Raw genomic sequence first — 20398 nt, 5'->3', positions numbered from 1 at the left:
GGGTGACCCCGGGACACTCAACTCTTAACACTGCATGGATTCCTTATTGCTTCAGTCAGCTATACAATCTTAGGGGTTAACCTCTTCTTGACACATAAGTATGTCCAAGCCCCACCACCCGCTCCCATCCTCAACTCCCAGGTACAAAGGGCTAGGCATCATAAGCCAAAGTAGCAGTGACTATTCGTCCAGATTCTTTCCGGAGGTTTGCAAGAAGTTTTAGCATCTCTAACTCCCATGTAGTTTTTGACTTGCCAATCTAGTATTCACAAAGTTATTATTGGCCATTCCTATGAAAAAGGGAATTCAGTCATACAGGAGAACAGCAAAAGATATAGAGGAAAATTAGAATTCACCAAGCCTAGGACCTAGACTCTTCCCAAAGTCATCTGATTGGGTCAACACTTTGCATGACCTTTGCTAATGTAATTCTCATGTAATATAATACTCCTCTTAAACAATTAATCAAGAGCTGTTTTTTTTTAATTGGCGTATAATTGCTTTACAATGTTGTGTTATTTTCTGCTGCACAACGAAGTGAATCAGCTATATGGATGCCTATATCCCCTCCCTCTAGTTCTTCCCTCCCACCCCTACCCCCCCACCCCGCCCATCTAGGTCATCACAGAGCACCGAGCTGAGCCCCCTGTGCTGTACCGCAGGTTCCCACTAGCTATCTATTTTACACCTTTTGCCTGGGCCTGTCTCCTCAGAGTCAGAGATGAATAAGACAAGGTCAAACTGCTCCAAATGACTTTAAAATCAATTATTCAAAAAAGAAATTACAAAACACACATGGGTTAGGGTAAGTTAAGACAAAGTTTTCCTACAATGGCTTATGAATCTACTTTAATTCCCTCTCAGGGGAGCTGAAAAAGAAGTTGCCGGCAGGAAAGTCAGTGATTCTTTTAAAAGGTAAGTTGGTAAGCTGGATTCCGTATCTCCAAGCCCTGCAGTGGCTCCCCATTTCATCCCAAGTGAAGCCGGTCTGGGAGGCCCGCCCCCCACCTCCTAACTTCTCTGACGTCCTCCTCTGCCACTCTCTGCCCTAGTTCTGCTGTCTCCTTGCCTCTGGGCCGGGCCACCAGCATTTCTACACAGGAACTTTGCTCGTGCCCGTGATGCTCCTCCTCCAGAGGCACATGGCTTGCCCCTTTACTTCCTTCCAGGAACCAGTCTGGCCTTCCCCTGGCCATCCTATTAAAAAACAGCTAACTCCACACCCTCACCTGGGCCTTCCTGATTCCCCTGCCTTGTTTCCTCCCCAGTATTTATTCCCAACAGGTACATACGCGCTACTTCTATACTATCTGTTCCTGCCCCCACTAGAATGTAAACTTCCAAGGGCAGAGACCTGGTGCCTTGCTGTAATCCTCCTGTCATTAAAACAGGAAGGAGCACACAGCAGGCATTCTATAAACCAGTAAATGCACAAGAAGTAAGCCTCAGAGAACCAGGCTAGAACTTCCATACTCAAGAGATGGTGGTGTGGCAGTGAGATGAGAGAAGAGCAGGAAGAGAAAATAGAATATGACTGATCTGAAAGCAGAGCTAGATGATGCTTAAGATCCTGCCTGTAAAATTATCCAGTTCCAGAGGGAAAAAACCCAACTTAAGTCCACATGAGAGCTGTGAGGAGACTGCAGAAATTAAACATGGACCACAGCTGAAGATGGTCAGTAACTCTAAACTCTGAAAGCTTGACCCACTTCTTCCTGAACTATCTTAAGTCTAAATAGCTAGACAAGAGTCTACTACTTGGATATTAAGTTTGATTATATAATCACATGACCCAAAGTCACCTTTAAACATTCAAGTACAAATAATCTCAGAATCTAAAGGAAACCTCTTCTCTTCCTCTTCAAAATGCCTCTGCAACAGACAGCTATTTTCTGTGTTCCAGTGAATCTGCTGGGCAACAGATAACTCCTACTGGAGGGCTTACTGTAGTGCTTGATACTGTACCAGCACCTTACAAGCACTGACTCACTGAATCCTCACAAAATCAGTATCCTCATCTTCCAGATGAGGAAACTGAAGCACAGAGTTCACAAGGCTGGCCTGGCAGTCTGCACCTTCAGGCCACGTTCTTAACACTACAGTACCCAGAGGATCTAATATGCAGTCAGTGACAACTGCCACTTGTCCTGTCAGAGGTCAGCCTTGAAAAGTGGATGACCCCACTAACAATACTTCGAAGTTATGTGCTTCTCTATTTCCCTCTCACAAGGACCTCCCCACTAAGCCACTCAGGGTAAGTTAGTAACCACCTTAGGAACTAAGACTGTCAAGACCAATTCTGTCCACACAGGTATTTTTCCTGTTTGTGGTGTCCTTCTACCCTAGCTCTTAATGCCAATGGCTTTCTCTACATGATAAAAGGCAGCTGATGGGTTAAATAGAACAAAAAGACTAAATCTGGCAGTTTAATGAAAAGCTTCCTTGAGAGATCATCTCTCCATAAATAAATATCTTACATGTTGTTTAATTAATCCTTCTGTAAATAAAATCAGTCTTCTGAAAAATGAGTGTATAAACAATGTTGCCACTTGCTCCAAATTTTTCCTCAACAAGGGCTGCTAAGAAGAACACGGTAACATCAGCACTTCCCGCCTCCACCTCCAGCTGCCTGGCTCCTCAGAGAATCCCATCTCCAGAGTGGGAGACAGATTTGGGTACGGTTCCTTCCGAGGTGTGCTCTCAGCCCTTCTCGGAGGTTTCCTGTCCTGTATGATGTCATCCTCTTCCCTATTGTTATTGTTCTGGTTTATGGACTAGATGAAAAAAGAAAAAAAAAAACCCCACAGCCAGATATCTCCTGCAGGGTACTAGTCAAGTTAAATACTCTCAGTACACATGAAGTATCTGATCACCAGCAAGTGGGTGCAAGTTCATTTTTTAGTATTTCCAAGTAAAGCAATTAGGAAAACCAAGTATACCAGCAATTGAAAATGTAAACCCAAAGTACTAATTTTAGCATTAGTGTATAAAATAAGCTACTAATAAATAATTCCAATACTGTCCCATCATTTAAGAAAAGCAGAGCATCAGTGTAATCAGTTTTATAGCTTCATGATTAATAGTGACAAATGCCTGAATTTCCTCATTTGAATGAGTACAGATGCAGTAAAGAAAATCTGACACACTCTAAAAGGAAGCAAAGTCACCCATAAGGAATTTCTATACCTAATATGAAAAAGGTTTACCAACTCGCCTCCCTCCCCAACTCTCCCTTTCCTGGTTCTCTCCCATTTTCCTAACCTTCTGAATGGTTTCGGGAGGGCTATGGAGGTGCACTGGTGAAGTCCAGAACGCAGTGCCTTATGTGTTCCATGGTCCATGATCCAGAGTCCACACTGACCTCACTACAAGCACTGCTTCCCCCTGCAGCCACACTCCCCACCCTACCCCAGGGGCCAACGACCTTGCCGTCTTGCAGAAAACCAACATTAGCCTTCTTTGTCCTTCTTCCTCCTTGTGTCCAATATCATCCCACTCCCCAAACCATTCTCTTCTCCACAAAGTTTTCCAAACTGTCTTCAAGACAGTTTCCTTGAGAGATCTTTTCAAGTACCTGCTTCCTCTTTTATTTCAGGTTTAACCTTTGATTTTCTGCTTATTGTCCTCCCTTACCTTGAAAAAATGCTTTAATCCTCAAGATGTTAACAACACAAATACTTCTAGTTATGGACCCTGTCTGGTGGATTATTCTGCTTTCCCTCCAACCTTACTCCTCACCCACCTCCATCCTACTGTCTCTGGGAGGGGGCACCATAGGGACTGTCAAGAGGCTCCACTGCCCCTCTGGCTTCTGGTCCAGTTGCCTGGAAGAGGCAGGAGGAGGGTGAGGAGGAGGAATTTACACTCCTGGCTCCCACCCTGCAGTGGCTGAGGCTGGCTGAGATGACCCACCAATGGCCAAGCCCCGGGTGGGCAACCTCAGCAGCCGCCTTCTCCAGGCTCGAGGAACGGCTTCCTCCTCTTGCCTTCCAGGCCCAGGGATACTAACACCTCCCGCTACTGCTAGCCCAGGAGACTCCACTTTCTCCACTGGTGTCCCCAGTCCCTGCTTGCCCTTTGTAAATCGTCCCAGTTCCGCACTGTGGACAACTCAGCAGCATTGTGACTACCCTCTTTCTAAGTTCTCCGCTGCAGATCAGAACCTGGGAGCTACCTTTTCAGAACCCTTTTTCCAGCATAATCTGGGTTGGAGTTTACAAAGAGGAGCACAAGCAAGATTTGAAAGGCAGAAGACAAGGAGAGGGTGATACTCCCGGAGGCGGCTGCAGCAGACATGGATTCACAGCGGCTTCCCCGTGAGCTCAGGAGAACCACTCACTGGGGTGTTTCAGTGTGAGATGATCGGTAGCAGCTTCCCTGACCTTCCCAATCCCAGTTCTTCCAACAGTTGGGTAAATCCTTAATTCCTCTATCAAAACTCTTCATACCTGGAATAGAAACCTTCCTTTTGCCTGAATGAAACAATTAAATGCTCCTTAAAGTACCCAGTTTGAGTGTGCCATCTGTTTCCACCAGGACGCTGACTAATACCGTTCTTCTCTCATTCCTAGGATTTCAGAGCAGAGTATTATCACTTGGGGAGCAAGAGACTTCTATTTCATGCAACATACCAGAGGGTCTAAAAATCCTCCCATAACAAAACACCTATCAATGTCAGACGAAATGCACAGCCAAGCTGCAAGGAAGAAAGAAACGCCCAGGATTCAAAATTGGTTGGGACTCTGACTGCCAGGGATGGGGTGGGTCAGGGGTGCAGGACTTATTAACCATATGGTAATGGTTTTAATGACAAGCCCTCCAGACCTCTTTTGGTGGTGGTGGGGAGACAGAACAGTCACTTTTGTATGTAAAGACTCTAGGCAGTGTCATTTGTGGCTGGATTAATTTCCATAAAGATGACAAAATACATTTTTAGGCAGTCACCAACTCATTCTCAAGGACAAAAATGTTCTTTCCTCAATTGACCCAACTTCCTATCCCCAAGGAGAATCACGATCACCTCTTAGATATCCCTAAGCAAGACGCTTTAGAACAACCTCAAACTCATCTCTTCCTTGAACTCTTTGTATTTATGGTGTTACCTAATCCTGTGACTTTTCCACCTCTTGGATTTGCCCTTTTCCTCTCCAGCCTTGTCACTGCCATTCTCATCTTTCTTGGACTAGAATAACATCTCTAGAAGGTCTCTTTCCCAGAACCGATCACCTGGAACAGCTTTTCTTCACCTGCTGTTTTGACAGCATTGCCTCCCCACATGCCTTGAAGCCCTCTGGCATCTTCCCAACCCAGTTTCTGCTCATCTCCACCCTCTCAATCAAACCTGCTCCGTCTGCTCTGGGCCATTGTCCTGCCCTCACCTTGAAGCCATCTCTGAAACATCCCTAGGTCCACAAATTCCTTCCTACTGAGTCAGGTCATATGGTTCCCAGAATCTTAAGAGCTCCTGAAATGTGACCTTTTCCACAAGTCTTCCTTAAAGCAGGTCATTTGTTGGCTTTTCTCTGTTAGTAAAAACAAACTTAGTGAAGTGCATTTGCCTTTAACCACTATCTAAAGGTATGTGCTATTGATGATGATAGCTACCATTTATTCTGTGTGTCAGGCACTGGGTAGTTTTACATATATTTCAACTTACAGGTGAGAAAAAAAAAACAGATAAATTATGTAATTTGCCAAAAGTCACTCTTCTAGGATAAACTGAAGCTGATATCCTATAACTCAAATTCTTTTGGTTCTAAAACCCACTTTCCCTTCTTTCACTGTACCACAAATTGAGCAAGGAGCGCTTAAATCCAGGTTTTAAATATTCCTAACACTTTGGGTCTTCCCTGGCGGTCCAGTGGTTAAGACTCCACGCTTCCACTGCAGGGGGCACAGGTTTGATCCCTGGTCAGGGAACAAAGATCCCACATGCCTAGCAGCACAGCCAGGAAAAAAAAAAAAAAAAAATTCCTAACACTTAGACAGTAACTGTAGCTATCACCTATTTCCTGCATCTCTAACACAAGCCACACACTGTACCAGGTGCTTTATGTAAATATTAATGTCTTTAATCCTCACCATGCTCTAACAAGTATTAGCACTCCTTTTTGTAAAGTGAGGCTCAGAGAAGTTAAATAAGCAAAACATTCATAGTAAACAGACAGGTGGGATATGGAATGCCCACCCCAGAACCCAACCTGTACTTCTGACAGAAGCCTTCCGTGAAACAGCAGCAAGACTTTGACAGATTGGGAGTTATTTTAGAAGGAAATCTTGAAATTTTCTAGAGTTGAATTGACTTTCTATACCTGGATAGTTCTGTTATTTGCTCTATGTATGTGCAAACATGGAATCTTCCTAAGTAGATCAGGCAAAAAGATTTACTCAAGGTTTTGATTTGATATTTCATATTCTATATCATATTTGCAGATGAACAGAGCCTAGACCTTTCTTGGTGGCTGACAGGTGTCTCAGTACAATTAGGCCTTAAGAGTAAGATAATGTGCTGATGGTGCTGGCCTGTCCCTGGCTTGGGAGCCCAGAAAGCAGCTTAAGGAACCAACTCGGAATTTGCAAGTCAGTCATCTAGAGGAAAAGACACCCACCAGAGTGCTACAGATCTAAAAAGTTTGCTCTGAGGGTCAAACCCTGTTTTGTATTAACCATGCAAGCTATAAAAAACATCCACCTTCAAACACGATCAAATACATGCTGGCAAAAAGTGGGAGCACAAATTTATAGCTATTAAATTAAAAAAAGAAAAAAAGCAGAGATGATATGACACCTGGTGAGGTTGGGGTGAAGCTGGTACAAACAATAGCAAAAGCAGCATAAATTATTACAACCCTTTGGAAAAGCAATTTGTTAATAAAAATATTAATATCTTTTGACCCAGTAATTCTATCAATATTTACTAGATTTCTATCCTAAGGAAATCTCAAAACAACCAAGCAAAAACGAAGGTACCAACATATTCACTCCAGTGATATCTATAAGCAGAAAAGATGGGCAAGAATCTAACTTTTTAGCATTTGAAAATGATTAAACACATTATGGTATTTTCACTCAGTGAAATAGTACATATTCATTGAAAACAACTGTGAAGATTCTAGCACCATAGGAAATACTTATTTTATATACTAAGATGAAGAAAAGTAACCATATCTGTGCTATGGTTACAACTATCTGGAAGTCATTTGGTCCAGGGCCAAACAGTACGGAAAAATGAAAACCTTTCTATTATTCAGCGTGGCAGGATTATGGATGCATTTTCATTTCTACAGACATTAATACCTGCATAGAAAATAATCACTTAAAATCTCATTAACCTTATTTTAAAAATATACCTCTCACACTATCTCAAAAATATCTTTGTTCTGCTGACAGCAAAGCACTTCCCTGACTGAGAAGGGAGAAAGGAAGGCAGAGGAGACCCTACAAGCCCAGGGGCAGGTGGGGGAGAAAGGCAATGTCAGGCAGGAATCCTCGCTCTAGAAAACCTGGCACCAACACCACACATACACTGTGGTGCCCAAGTGAGTGTGTACACAGAAAACGCCAGCTCTCTGAGCTATTTTTCAGAATTAGACCTAAAAACAGCTGAATTCCACCCCAGAGTGGGCAGCCCTATTTTTAGACATAATCTCAAATAGCTAAGAGACCACAGCATCCTATCACCACATGTTTCTGTAACTGCATGGAAACGCCATAAACTTCTCCTGGACAGGCCAAAGGGGCTCAACCCCATTCCCATTAGATAGTTGCCTGTCTCATATTCACAAGATCAATCTAGATGACCTCATCTGTGGGCAGGATGGCCAATAGTTTTGGAAAAGGGGTAGAGCTGGTGGTATCTCTGGATCTAGCTGGGGCTCCCTGTGGGTTTTTCCTAACTATTGAGCCTGAGGGCTTTTGAGATGTTATTAATTTTTTTTTCTCACTTAAAGGTTGTATAAGTACATAATTTCTAAACCTTCACAGGCAAAAAGGATCACAGAAAGCAATCAGTGTTGCCACTTATAGGCAAAAATGGCTTCATTTTATAATAGCAACAAAATTAAAAAGATACCAGAGGACTAATCCAAAGTAGAAGTAGGCAAAAGCTACATGTCGAAATAAACTTTACCAAAGGACTCCAAAGAAGAGTTCAAAAACAAAACAAAATAAACCAACCCACCAGGGAAACACATAACGTATCTAGATGAAAAGACACAGTATCATAAAGAGGTCAAGTCTCCACAGATCAGTTTATAAAACTGATAACGTTCTGGTCAAAATCTCAGTAGGGTCTTAAAAAATAATTTATTTTGAAATAATTTCACATGTACAGGAAAGTACAAGAATAGTAGAGTGCTCACATACCCCCTTTAACAAGATTCCCCAACTGATAATATCATTTTATTTTTTAGTTAATATTTCATATCATTTGCTCCACTACCTATACATATTCATTACCTATACAGTCAACCCTCTGTTATCTATGGGCTCTGCATCTGTAGATTCAACCAACCACAGACCAAATATATTAGGGGGGAAAAATTCCAGAAAGTTACAAAAAGCACAACTTGAATCTGCTTCCCCAGCAACTATTTATAATATATAGTACTCACACTGAGTTTATAACTATGTGTATGTAATGCAGCATTTACATTGTATTAAGTATTGTAAGTAATCTAGAGATGAAGTATGGAAGGATGTACATAGTTTATATGCAAATACTATGCCATTTTATATAAGGGACTTGAGCATCCACAGATTTTGGTGTCTGAGGGAGTCCTGGAACCACTCCCCTGCAGATACTGAGGGATGACTATATATACCCTGTATAAATACCTATTAGCTTCTTCCTGACCTCTCTGAGAGTAGGCTGAAGACATGAAGCCCCATCACCCCTAAATAGTCCAGTGTACATTTCCAAAAAAAGGAACATCCATCTACATAACCAGCATAAAACCCTCCACACCAGGAAATCAACATTCATACTACACCACCAATCCAATCCACAGAGTCCATTCAAATTTTGTTAACTGTCCCAACAACGGTTCTTTTTCCTTTCTGGCCCAGGATCCCATCCAGGAATACAAGTTGTCATGTCTCACCAGTGTCTCGCCAATCTGAAATAGTTCCCCAGTGTTTTCCTGACTTCCATGTCCTTAACAGAGCATAGCCCTTTCATTCTGTAGGATGGTCCTCAACCTGCATGTCCAGGCTCAGGTCCCGCTTTCTTGGCAGTAGTATCAGAGACGTGATGCTGTGCTCTTTTCAGTGTATCACATCAGGGATGGATGGCAGGCCATCCCTCCACTGGTGGTGATGTCAATCCCATTCACCTGGTCAAGCCCATCTCTGCCAGGTTTCTCCACTGTAAAGTTACCACTTTACCTTTGTAACCGGATGAGTATCTCATGGGAGAATCCTGAGATTATGCCAACATCTTGTTCTTTGTCAAACATCCACTCATTGATGACTCCCATGTGAATCAACCACCTCTAGGATGGTTACCAAATGGTGATTCTCTATCCATCACTAGCAGGCAGAACTTTCCCTCCTCACCCATGTATTCATTCATCTATTTGATTCTCAAACTATCCACATTTGGCGAGTGGAGACGTCTTCAAACTGGCTCCTGTATCCTTTTGACATATTCCATTTCTTGAGCATTCCCTTACTTCCTGGCACAAGATGTTTTAGGCTCATCATTTACTTTCCCCACCCCCACCCCTGGAACTAGCCATTTCTCCAAGGACACTTGATTCATTTTAGAGGAGGATAATATTTAGAAACAAGGATCTGGGTGCTAGGATTGTTCATTGCTACTGGGATGTCACTGTTTCTAGCCAGAAAATATTATGCACGTACACGAACACCCACACCTATAAGTACTTCTATATCTACAGTTGTATATACATTTAAGAACCACGTGTTCATCTTGACACCTCCAATTCCAACCCAACACCCTCAAGGATCTTTCCAACCTCCCATCTTTCCATGTTTGTAATTCCCTCCTCAGACAGTTAAGACACCTGGCTCCCATTATCCTCAATATATACTTACATACTTGCTTAATCAATTTACTTATTTTGCTCAACATAACTAATCTCCCAAGCTCTGAAGCCTCATCCTTCAAGTCTCCTCACCATCACCCCCTCAACCAGACGACTCTCCACTGTCTCTGTGAGGCTTTGATAAATGAATTCTAAAGCTCAATTAAAGAAAACATGTGAAGCTAGTCAAGAAAATTTGGGAAACTATGAAAAGTCAGAAGATATTTGTCCTACCATGTATCATAACTTTTTCTAAATTATAATTAAAATAAATTAAAGGGTACTGGGATAACATGTTACATTTCTGGAATTTTTCAGTGAGAAAAATAATTGTGTTAGATCTCATCTCATGATAACCATAAAAATAAACTCCAGGTGAATTAGAAAGTTAAACATTAAACACACACACACACACACAGGCATTGTAATTTTAGAAGAAAACGCTAATAATCCTAGGGAACCAAGCTGACATTCAGTTTTGAGTTTATAAATGCCATTCCTCACTAAATGGAACCCAGGCTTCTTAGAAAAATGGCTGATCCTCCAAGGGGCAAAGTACAAGGTATGAGCCTATAATACTTCAACCGTGCCAGAAAGCCAGGATATACTTTCAGCCGAATGGAGACATGTCAAACCAGCCTGAGGGGGTACTTGTGATTTTGTAGGACCACGCTTTTATTCCTTTTACTATATTAGATGAATTAACAATGGAAAAATTCCAAACTAGTTCTCTAGCTCTGTATGTATGAACATAGATAAATTTTAGAAATGATACATATGAAAAAGGCCTGGTGTTTGGGAATATGGTTCTAAGTGGAGGGAGGGAGGTACTCAGGAGGATCCAACCGTGACATCTGTTAAATCTGGGTGATGGGTACACAGGTGTCATTAGACTCTGTGCTTTTCTGCATGTTTGACACATTTTGCAAATAAACAAAATTCTGGTTTCCCACTTAACCAGTCTGAGGAAACACCACAGAGTTCACAGCATGGAATTTAAGATTCTTCAGCTTCTGACACCAACAGAATTTCCAGCTCCACATTTCATGATCTCATTTCACACCTCCTACTCCAGTGACACCGAACTTCTCTCCATACCCCAAAGGTGCTTCAGACCTCAGGTCTTTGCCCAAGCTGTTACCATGTCTAGAATGCTAGTTCTCTGTCCACTTGTACCATCTGATTAACTCAGACGCTTCTGGGAAGACCTGCTCAAACATCCCTTCCTCGGGAGCCTCCTTCCAGCAAGTCAACCACTCCTGTCTCTGTCCCCACAGCTCCTGGCAGCATGATGTAGCAGAAAGGGCATGCATGGACTCTGAACCCGGACACAGGCAGATTCTGAACTGGGTTTTGCATCATACTGTTAGTGAGATCTTGAGCACATTACTCACTTCTTAAGCTTCGGTTTCTTCAACTGTAGAACAGAACTGCCCTGGAGTTTGCCCTTGATAAGGTGAAAGATACAGTGCACTATTCCACTAAGAAGACTTCTCCTGATACTGGAAGCAAGTCCCATCTTTTCCTTTATTACTGATAAATTTCAAAATAATAAGTCTAGAAAATGGCTGAAAAGGATACATACCAAAACATTAACTAGGGGAGGAACAACTTTTTACTTGTTTGATTTTTTTTTTTTTTTAGTAAGACTATAGTCATGTGTTACTTATATAAAAAAAGTTTGGTTATGAGACAAAAAAGGTTATTGAAAGCCCCCAGAACGGTCTGGCAAACAGTAGCTAACAATCACTGAAGACTGATGCTATGAGGGTGAGGAGGGGTATGAGAGGACCAGAATGAGGATTCAGGCTAAACACCTAAAATGCAAAAAGGAGTAAGGAAGGTCCCTTCCCTCAAGGGGCCCATGTCTAACAGGAGAAACATTTACACATATGTATATTCATCTTTCAATACACATTTGAGCAAATTATCACGTTCCAGGCACTGATTCTAGGTTCTGGAGATACAGCTATGAACAAGTCTCAAGTCCCGACCTTCCATGAAAACAGCAAATAAAGACAAAACAATTACAAATAAATACACGCCAGGAACTAAGAAATGCTTAGGGAGAAGTAAGGGAGGCTAAGGGGACAGAGAGAAGGGTGTAGGGGAAAGGGTGGGATTTAAGCAGGATGGTTTACACAGGAAGAGAAGCCTCCTTGAGGAGGTGACGTGGGACTGGAACGAGGTGAGGGGATAGGCTGTGCAGAGACCTGTGGAAAGGAGCACAGAGGTGAGGCAGGAAAGGGCTTGGTGAAAGGATCAACAAAGTGGCCAACGTGGCCAAGTGCAGGGAGAACAGTGGGAGGCGCGGCCAGAGGAGAGGACCCTGAGCACACAGGCCTTGTTATCATGGGGTCTGCAGACCAGCAGCACTGCCGTCTGGGTTCTTGCTGGAGATGCAGAGTCTCAGGCCTCGTGAACCTACAGAATCAGAATCCGCACGTTAACACACTCAACAGTGAGTCATATACATGCGAAAGTCTGAGAAGTACAGATGAAAGGCCTTTTAAGCCACATAAGGACGTTGAATTTTATTAGAAGGCTTTGGAGGGTTTGAGCTAGAGAGCAACGTACTCTGGTTTCAATTCTCAAATGGCAACTCTGGCTGTTTTGTGAAAAACAGACTTTGGGAGGCGCAAGGGCAGAAGCGGGGAGTTAGTTAAGAAGCTATTTTGGTCGCCTGGGTAAGGGATGTTGGCCGCAGGGATGGATGTGGTGTTGATGAAGGTGGTGATGTGTGGTCAAAGAGAGGATACATTTTGAAGTCAGAGCTAATGGAAATTGCTAATGGATCAGAACTGGATGTGAGGGACCCAACAATGATGACAAATACCAGCAGCCATGTGCCAGTCAATGCTCTATGTCCTTTACAGGTAAAAGTCCATTCGGTCTGCACAACAGTCCCAGGAGGAAGGTATAGTTGAAAACCCCACTTTATTAAAATGAAGACAGTGAGGTAGAGAGAGGTTCAGCAACTGCCCAAGGCCTCAAACCTCATCAGGCGGCAGCGCCAGGTCCAGGGAGCTTATACTCCAGTATCATCCCTTACTGAGCAACTGTGACCACTGCACCGTTTATGGAGAGGGACAAGGCAGGGAGGGGGAGAGACTGAAGGAAACCAAGAGTGCTTCGCTGGACATGTTAACTTTGAGATTCCTAGTGACGTCCAAGTGGAGATGTCAGGTAGACAGCTGGCATGTCTGGATCTCAGGGGAAAGGTGGGGATGGAGATATAAATGGGAAGGTCATCAGCACAGAGATAGTATTTAAAACCAAAGGAGTGGATGAGATCACCCACAGCAGTTTTTCAAAATGAAGGTTGTGAAATCAATTTAGTGGGTCATGAACGGTACTTTAAAAAAATGAAATAGAACAGAATGGCAAATAACAGAGTCCATGGCTCAGAGTAAGATGAAGTATGAGAACTTTCTTATGAAACTTCTGCTTCAGGCGTGAGTGTCTAGGTGCATAAGTGAATGTAGTGTGCGTATACCAGGTTGGTGTGTAGTTTGGTCAAAAAAAGGTTTAAAGCCACTGGTCTAGGGATTATGTGTAGGATTGATCCCTTAATCACTCCAACATTTAGAGGCTGGGAAAGAGGAAAAGAAGCCACAAAAGGAGAGTGAAGAGAAGAAACAGCTCTTGAGGAAGAAAGGCAATGTGGGATCCCCGGAGCTGAGGGAGTGTGACATGCTGGACTCCAGATGTGCTAGTGAGGGTTGTGCAGTGTGATTCCAAACAGGTGTACACAAATGATTATGGGATGGAGAGGTAAGCACACAGTGCTGTGGAAGCACTGGGGAGGGTGACCTGTTTAAGGCCTCACAGCTGAGGGCAGAATGAAAGGGGGAGGGGAGAGAAACGAGATTAGGATTTTTAGACCCTGACTTTGAGGGGACAACAGGATATCCAGTCTATAATTTCCATAAACAGCAAATATTCAGTCGTTCAATTTTATTTTTTTTTAATAGCACCTACTATGTGCTGGGCTCTTTACCAGGCCTGGGAATACAGGGATGACTAAAACTATTCCGCCCTTTTGAAAAAGCTTACACTCTGGAAAGGAGAAAACTGCAAACAGTGAGATCAGTGCCACAAGGCAGAGCATGTAACAGATCTGACGAGGGCACGGGCAATTCTCCTTTCCAACCACACTGCTCACTGCTGGCCAACTCAAGTCCACCATTCCATCCAGACCAAGTGTCAATACCTGTACTCCTACCTCTTGACTTGTGATTTGCCCCTCCCAAAAATGTTTCCCAAATCTGCATCATTCTTCAAGGCTTGGCTCACATCTGACCTCCTCACTGAAGCCTTCAGGAAACACTCAGTGATCCTGCCTTCCCTGAAGAGCTACAGCATTCTTGTCCACACACCACTATCCAGTGCCTGGTCCCTGCCTGGTCCTCACTTCCCTACCTCAGCTGAGTGCCTCATTTCCCCAACTAGGGTTACATAGTTGAAAGCATGTAACAAACCTCTTTGACATCTGCCTGGCATTCTAACAGCCAAGCAAAGACTTGCTTCCCCACTACAGCCCAATCTGAATACATTTCAGCATTATTACTAAAACAGATCTGATCATGTCACTCCCTGACCTCTAAAACCTTCCCTGGCTCCTAATCATTAGTACCACACACAGACAGCTCAGTCTTGTCTTCTAGGAACGCCATACAGCGTTCCTCTTCCCTGCCTCCCAAACACTCTAAAGCTGGAACAATGGCAATCAAAACAAATATAAAGAAAAAAGATGTACAGACATGAAATTAAAAAGGAGACATTCATCCAACTGTTGACAACAGCTGTCTTTGGAGTGAGATTGCAGGGGACAGTCACCTAGGAACTGGTTTAATGAACATGTTAACTTTAAAACAAATAAAATTTAAAAAGCAAAGAAATTTAATGACTGCAGCTATTTTTACTGAGTCCTTACACTATGTGCTAGGCAATATATTAGAGTCTCATTTAATGTTAACAAGTCTATGATGTAGTTATTAGCCATTCTGCAGATGGAGAGACTGAGGCTCAGAAAGCTGAAGTAACTCTCACAAGGTTAGTTAGCTAGTCAGTGAAGAAGAAATGCTGGGATTTAAACCCAGGTCTAAAAAGAATGTGCCCTTAACCTCTCCTGTCCTTATTCCTGTTCTGTGCATTCGCCAGTGTCCCCACATACACCTCAGCAATCCTTCCTTTGTTCTAGTTGGTTCCTCTGCCTGAATAATGTTAGCTTTGCTGACATGCCATTCACCTTTAAGGCCTAGTGCAAATTCTGCTTTCCCCCTAACTCCTCCCTAGAGGAGTTTACCGACATTACCTGAGAGTAATTAAACCCTCTATTTCCCCAACACCTAGTGCTTTGGCTCTCCTACTGCCATACATGTAGCAAGCATTCAAAGGCTGGGTGAATTTAGTTAACAACGTAAATTCTCCTTCTGACAAAAGCAAAGATAACAGATGGAAACCAAAAGCTTTCATCTGTGAGGGAAGTTAATCTTGAGAACGAGTTTCTATGATCCCTCCCTCATTCCCCGCTTTCAGCCTCACCTCTCTGCACCTCTTCCACAAAAGCTGAACATTATAGATCGATCGCCACTTCTGATGAACAAAAACCACGTAACTTATTTAAAAATGTAAATAGTGTAAATCAAAAGTTTTCTTTTTTAGACATCTTAAATAGTTTTGAAAATTGGTTACCTTTTCCCAAAGGCTCTGACCTTTGAAAAAAAGTATTTTTTAAGTTTAGCACAAAGAAATGTAAAAATATTAAAAATACTATACATACACATAAACACGGAGAGACAAGAGCCAGTGAATCAGACATGCTTAAAATGCAAAAAGCTCTTTTAGCACCATCTGACCACATCTGAATTTATGAGCAGAAGTTGAGGCCAAACGAACAACAGACTGTAAAACAAAAGCATGCCCCAGCAATCTTAGAAAGGAAATACAGGATGGGATGAACAGATTTTAATGTGTCCTTAGCTTCCTGGGTAAAGCGATGAGAAATGCAGTCAACTGAAGCATTAAGACTTGATTTTACTGGAGGTACCAAGACCACTGGTCAACCTGCCAAATGAAGCAAAGGCAGAACTGAGCTCTATGGGTGTAGTCCACTCCAGATAAAAGCCAATGGACCTTTTTACAGTTTATGGGGTCCTCTCCGTATGGCTGGGGATGCAGGCATGGGAGGAATACTGTCTGGATGACTGATTCTTGTGAAACAGCACAGGAGTTAAGAGGAGCTGAGGTGAGCCAAGTGGACACACACTACAACTTGCACCATTGCCTCAAACTCACCACAACTTGAAAATACTGAGAGACAACGTTTTGGTTCCTGTTAAATGCATGTATAAGCTAAGTGTCCTTCTAAAGATTACTGAGCTTCCCACTTAAAAAGACAGAAACAAAAAACAGAACAAAAAACCCCACAAAAATTCCACACCTATAAATAGCTGGAAGAATTGTTTCAAACATGTAACAAACTTCTAAACCCCAACTCCAAACTAAAGAGAAAGAGTCAACTTTAAGTCTCCAAGAAGAGCCTCAAGAATCAGCAAATTGATCTGGGGTTGGAGGATTTTAAAGAAATAAAAAGACAGATCATTTCAGTAGCATAGGATCTTCGTGAATGGCTTTAGCTCTAGACTGTATTTTATGTTCTCATTTCATTTCAAAAAGGAAAAAAAAAAAGGGCAAGCCATAACCATAACAAGGATAGTGCCAAGTGTACAAATAACAGGCACTGAGAGACAAAAGAAACTACTCCTGACAACTGTTTGCTGTCTTTCTCTAGAGATTTGCAAAACGGGACTTCCCTGGTGGTGCAGTGGTTAAGAATCCGCCTGCCAATGCAGGGGACAAGGATTCGAGTCCTGGTCCGGGAAGATCCCACATGCCATGGAGCAACTAAGCCCGTGCGCCACAACTACTGAGCCTGCGCTCTAAAACCCGCGAGCCACAACTACTGAACGAGCATGCTACAACTACTAAAGCCCGTGCACCTAGAGCCCGGCTCCACAACAAGAGAAATCAAGGCAATGAGAAACCCACGCACCGCAATGAAGAGTAGCCCCTGCTGGCAGCAACTAGAGAGAAAGCCCGCATGCAATAATGAAGACCCAACGCAGCCAAAAATAAATAAATAAATAAATTTATTGTTAAAAAAAAAAAAAGAGAGAGATTTGCAAAGCAATAACCATGAAGCCATCCTTGACTGCCCCTGCCCAATCAGCACACAACCATTTCTCCCCTTACCGGACAGTGAGAGCACCAAGCCTTGCTTTCTTACCTAGGAGTCAAACCAAATGTCTTGAAGAAAGAGACCAAAAAAAAACATGTTTAAAAAACCTTCTGGAAATAGAATTTTATTTTAGTAACCCAAATGAACAAAAATACAACTTTATTTTTGCAAGGTACAATTGCTTTCCCTATTAAACCTGTTTTCAATAGATTCTCCTGAGTGATGCATTGGAAAAAATACTACATTTAGAATCAGGAAACCTATATTTAAATACTAGTTTTGCCGCACTTGTTCTGTGACTTGGGCAAATTACTTAACCTGAAAGTCCCACTTTCTTCATTTGCAAAAATGGAGTTACCTACCTTGTTGCCTCACAGGAATGCTCAACAATAAATCTGTAAACTGCTAAGTACCACATAAATTAAAGTGATCATTATCAGTACTACCATCATCTCTCACTTTCCCAGGTAAAAGTCTGAACCAGTGACAAAACAGGCAAAAGACAAGCAACAAGGAAAAAAACTGGGAGAAGTTATCTATCAATCAAACAAACAAAATACAACAAAACCCTAAAAAACAAAATAACAAATGACTGATAGAAAACCACTCTGTGACAGTTAATTTCTGTGTCATTCTCTAATTAAGAAAGCTCCCATACCCTGGGGTCTATAGTCCATTCATAAAAATCACAGCAGGGTTAAATTTAAATCTTCATCACTGCTCATAATTCACAATCAAAATGCCAACGGAGCACATTCTTATTCTATAGGCAGGAGCCGCAAGCCACAAGACAAATCCCCACCTTCCCCACTGAGGGACAGCGGCTTGACTGTCAAGACCCACTTGGAGGCAGTTAGTCTCTGACAAGCAGGGGAGCGTCTCTTCCTTCCCTGACCACTGGCATGGAATTAGCAAACACCAACTTTAGTTATTTTGAAATAAGCCCATAGAGAACAGGTGGCTGATGAAAAGGCATCACCACTTGCAATCCCTAATTTTGAAAATAAAAGTCAAAACAACATAAACATCTTCTGAATAATCAGCAATTTCCAAACTTTCTAGATGGTTATAACAGTAACTAAACTTTATCTGGTGATTACTATGAGTCAGGCAATATTCTAAAAGCTTTAGTTATTAACAAATTTAATCAGCACGACCACAGGTAAGTACAATTCATAGTTTCATTTTTCAGACAAGAAAACAGAGGCACAGAATAGTTATTTGCTTAAGGTCACACTGTTAATAAGTGGCAGAGCTGGGATTCAAAAATCGGGTAACTGGCTTTGGAGACCCTCTCTAGATACTGATTCTTGGAGAATCCTCTGACCAACACTGCTTGGTTTTCCTGACCAGTTGTGCCATCTTGTACTCAGTGTCACATTGAGATGTAACCGAGACCACAGTGTAGTGTCTCTCACCTTATGGTCACTTGTTTCAAGGTGAATGTTAAAATAACTTGAGCCCATGAAAATAAGGTCTCATTTTCTGCATTCAATAAAATAATTTGGGAAAAAAACTTAATGAAATATATATACATCTTTTAAAAAGTAACAAGAAGCTAACAGGATAGTGAGGAATTACCAAGTTAATATCCTAGAAGGAATGGAAACCCAAAGATGTAATAAGACCTGAAGGCAACTGCTGATCTGCCAGAGGTGGTCAAGGGGCCCAGTGGCATGCCTGCCCTTCTAGGCCCTGCACAGGGAGACACTCGGTAACCTCGGCCCAGCCCCAAACCAGGGGACTGAGGCCCTAAAGGGCTGCATCCTAGGAGTAAGAGTGAACTAGAAGTAAACCAGTCTTCTCATGGACTCAGCTTCAAATCACCAGGATAAGATCTCAAACTCTCAACCCGGATTAAAGTAATCCTAGTTCGCTAGTGCCCTCAGGCACCTGGAAAAAGCAAATGAAAATCTTCCTTGGAAAAAGACATGAAGGCCTCTAATTATTTCTATAAATAATGTTTCAAATACTACATCCAGCACACAAACACATGAATAGACAAAACACCATGAGTAAGAACCATCATAAACAGTCAAAGACCCAAAGGGACTCCAGATAAATGAACTGAGAAAAGGAGATTATGAAACAACTATATTCACTCTGTTTTAGGAAATAAAAGCCAAGCTTGAAAAATTTAGCAGGGAACAGGAATCCATAAAAAGCAACACAGCAAATTTGAAAGGACCCAAACTTTTCAGTTTTTATTGTATTTTTCAATACAATAAACCTATCCACTGAGTTCTTAATTTCAATTAAACGCAGATTAGTCAAAGAGAGAACTGGTTAAATGGAATACAGGTCAAAAGAAACCACCCAGAATGAAAAATAAAGAGGATAAAAAATACACGAGAGGGCTTCCCTGGTGGCGCAGTGGTTGAGAATCTGCCTGCCAATGCAGGGGACACGGGTTCGAGCCCTGGTCTGGGAAGATCCCACATGCCGCGGAGCAGCTGGGCCCGTGAGCCACAATTACTGAGCTTGCGCATCTGGAGCCCGTGCTCTGTAACAAGAGAGGCCGTGATATTGAGAGGCCCGCGCACCGCGATGAAGAGTGGCCCCCGCTTGCCACAACTAGAGAAAGCCCTCGCACAGAAACAAAGACCCAACACAGCCATAAATAAATAAATAAATATTTAAAAAAAAAATACACGAGAAGGGATAAGTGATCAAAAGGAAACAGTGAGAAGGTCTAACATACCCATATAACTGGAGTCGCAGAATGAGAAAAGAATGGGGACAAAGCAGTAGTATGTGGAGAGAATTGCTGGGAATCCTCCAGAACAGATGAGAGAAATCAAGCCACAGATTCAAGAAGCCTGGTGAATACAAAATCAGTGATCTTTATTATCCTAGAACGTCTTCTAAAAATAACATGGCCTGTTCTGTAAGTTTAGTGCCACATCTAATTAACTAGGGGCCAGACATAGAGAATGTAAAGACATAAAGCTCCCAGAATGTAAAGAGCTCAAAGTCAATCACTTAGAAGAGATATGTAAAATCACAATAATCTAATACTCTCTCTACCTTTGCACTACTGAAAAGAAGGGGGGGAAGAAAAGAAAAGGAAAAGGCAGAAAAAATGCTAGAGAGAAGTATTTAAAAGGAA

General features: G+C 42.3%; 1 protein-coding gene across 7 annotated transcripts in view; it reads right to left on the bottom strand.

Moving 5' to 3' along the window:
* Positions 1-20398, bottom strand: part of TCF20 (transcription factor 20) — a 169449-nt gene that overhangs the window by 54874 nt on the left and 94177 nt on the right. The window lies entirely within an intron of this gene.

The sequence above is a fragment of the Balaenoptera physalus genome (genome assembly GCF_965194825.1).
Source record: "Balaenoptera physalus genome assembly, chromosome: 13".
In the NCBI taxonomy this organism is placed as follows: Eukaryota; Metazoa; Chordata; class Mammalia; order Artiodactyla; family Balaenopteridae; genus Balaenoptera; species Balaenoptera physalus.
This window is presented reverse-complemented; position numbering and strand designations above follow the sequence as displayed.